We start from the raw sequence: 2879 nt of genomic DNA, 5'->3' as shown, positions 1-2879 counted from the left end.
ATATCTCTCTCTCTCTCTCTCTCTCTCTCTCTTTCTTTCTCTCTCTCTTTTCTTTTTCCCTCTCCCTCTTTCTCACCTCTTTCTCTTCCTTTATCTCTCTTTGCACTGTTCATTCGAGAGTATGTTTTGTGTTGGTATGCATCTGTGTATTTGTAATGAATGTGTGTTGGTCTACTTGTTTGTGTGTGTGTATGTGTATGTGTGTGTGTGTGTGTGCGTGTGTGTGTGTGTGTGTGTGTGTGTGTGTGTGTGTGTGTGTGTGTACGTTTGCCTGTGTAACATTCCCTCGATCTCTGTGTCATATAATCAGTGTCACTCTTAAGTCGGATTTCTATTTTTTCGTTTTGATTTCTTTCGTTTTAGTTGTTTATTGTCGTTGTTTGTTGCTTCTGTTTGCTGCTGTTGCTGTTGTTAGTTGGAGTGTTTTGTTGCTAATGTTTACTTTCTAACTTCTTGTAAAATGAGTCTGTGCTTAATCTTTTGGTACCATCGAAACCTATGCTAGAGGCGAGGTTTTGAACGAACATCCACCTTTGCTAAGTTGTGGTCAACTGTATTCTCTCTTTTGGCAGACATGAGAAATCACTCAACACCACCCTGGTATACTTTATACAATATAATAATAATTTATGCTTATTTCTAAACACTTTTGCTCTGAGCCTTTGGCTAGCGCCTTTCCCAGCACACGTATCGGTGTCTGTCGTGTAGCGGCGCGGTCGTTTGCCATTATGCAAGAGCAGATGTAAAATTGACCCCCTCCCCCCCCCAAAAAAAAAACCCGCTGGTGAGCTGTTTTATCAGTATCTCTGCCTGTCTGCTGTGGTTCTATAAACCCAGCCCTTGTGGCCCTGAAGCACAGTATCAAGGAAGCCCGCCTCCAAAATTTAAAGGCCGCTGCACTGATTCTTTTTTATTTGAAAAAAGGGGGGAAGGCGTAAAAACATTTACAATTTTTAAAAAGGAAAAACTCATCTATTATCTATTTGTGGGGGACGAGTTTTGCTATTCAAAAGGCTTTAATGGCTGCATCGATCGACATGCGGTTTTCGCCAAAACATTCTTAAAAATATTCTCCAGATCATAACACCCTTCATTTTTTTCAGTTTTGAGACAGTTTTGTTGCAAAAAGCTAAATTTCTTTATTTCGCCGATCGCTTTCGTAGGCAGACGCTTCTGTCTCTGCAATTTTAGAAAATCCAGTGAGGAAATGATATTTTGCGAGGCGCATTTTGTTTTGAGAATATAGATCTAGATCCAGAGCTTCTAATTTTTTGCATCTCTCAAGATTTATTGCTCCATTCCAGTAGAGTGTAAATATAGTAGGCCATTGACTTTCAGTTGATGTAATGCACCGATCATTCCTTTCATCGAGAGGGGGCCCCGCTAGTATATCATAAATGCCAAGTCGTGAGGTAGGTGCTATATTATCTTGTACTTGTAGGTTACTCACTAAATCCGATTTCCGACTTTTGGGCCCAACATTATTACGATTAATGACCCGTATTTCGTCGAATTTCAATTTCTTCTTGTACACACTCCCAGGTTGTTTGTTTTTTTTGGGGGGGAGGGGGTTGCGACTTGCGACTAAAATTCATTGCATTCAAAGTGATTTACATCAAAACCGAAAAAAATGAGCAAGTACAGGACAGCGCTCTGCCCACGAAAGGTTTATCAGACTCATGGGAAACAGGATGAAAACGAAAGGTTACACTATTCATCATCACATTAATTCCACGTTTGCAGCCGAGATGGTGATCGTAATAGATTGCACCATGTGACTAGCATAACTGAGGTATTTCCTCAGACAAGCTGATTTCTGTGTTGTCTGGTAAAGAAATGTTGTTCGTCTTATTTGCATTTCTCTGGAAATGTGTTTATCCTTTACTTTTACGCTCGAGATACATCGTGCTCGTCGGAACACTGTACTGTGTGCCCTCATTTCGCCTGAAAATTCTAGTTGGATGAAGTCTTGGAGATGGAAAAAGCAGTTCTTACTGAGCTTTTAAAACGTTAGTACACGTCCCATAAGACACAATAATGTGTTAATTTGATGGCGATCGTAGCTCTATGACATGTCAGGGACTTTTTTTCTCTTCCAGACAGCACTAAGCTACATCCCGAACAGGGTGAACCAAAAACCTTGTAAAACTCTCGTAATTGTATAAGTCCAGGAATTTTTATTCACAGCCGAAAATAAGGTGTCAGTGCCATTCATATTATGCTCCAAACTTTAACGTTCATATTATATTATTTTATTTTTAAAACACCAAACACATCGGTCACAGCTTCTTCATCTTCATGAATACGCTGAGTAAATCCTGTTATGATGCGAATGGGGGAAAAAAAGGAAAGGAAAATGGAAATTATCCGGACCCACATGTTTTGAAAATTACATGTATTTTCGAAATGTTACAAATTATGGCTGACTTCTCTCCTTCACATCCTCAAATCTGCAGGACCTCGGTTAACGCCTCCCTCTTCCTCCCAAACTTCTACCAGCATCCTTTACTACAAATGTGAAGAACATAAAAACGATTCCGAAATGTTACGGAACTGGATCGGCCTAAACGGCATGAGAGGAAGCTTTAATGTATAAAAACAGAACAAAAAACACAAGGATAAAAAAACAACAGAACAACAATATGAGCACGACTTGAGCAAACAGCAACAACATCCCAAGTGCAAACCATGCCCTTTAGACCTTGTCTATGAAATTTTCAATCAACTACGCCACTTCTGTTGATTGTGGCAATTATTAGAAGAATGCAGAAAATTGAGCAACATGATATAGTCAACCGTACTAAAAACATTTGCCCACAGACTGGTTTTTATCGGTAGTATTTTTATCACGGAACTGCTCAGCTTGCGAGGAAAGCGGC

Source organism: Aplysia californica, unplaced genomic scaffold, assembly GCF_000002075.1.
Source record: "Aplysia californica isolate F4 #8 unplaced genomic scaffold, AplCal3.0 scaffold00291, whole genome shotgun sequence".
Taxonomy (NCBI): Eukaryota; Metazoa; Mollusca; class Gastropoda; order Aplysiida; family Aplysiidae; genus Aplysia; species Aplysia californica.
This window is presented reverse-complemented; position numbering follows the sequence as displayed.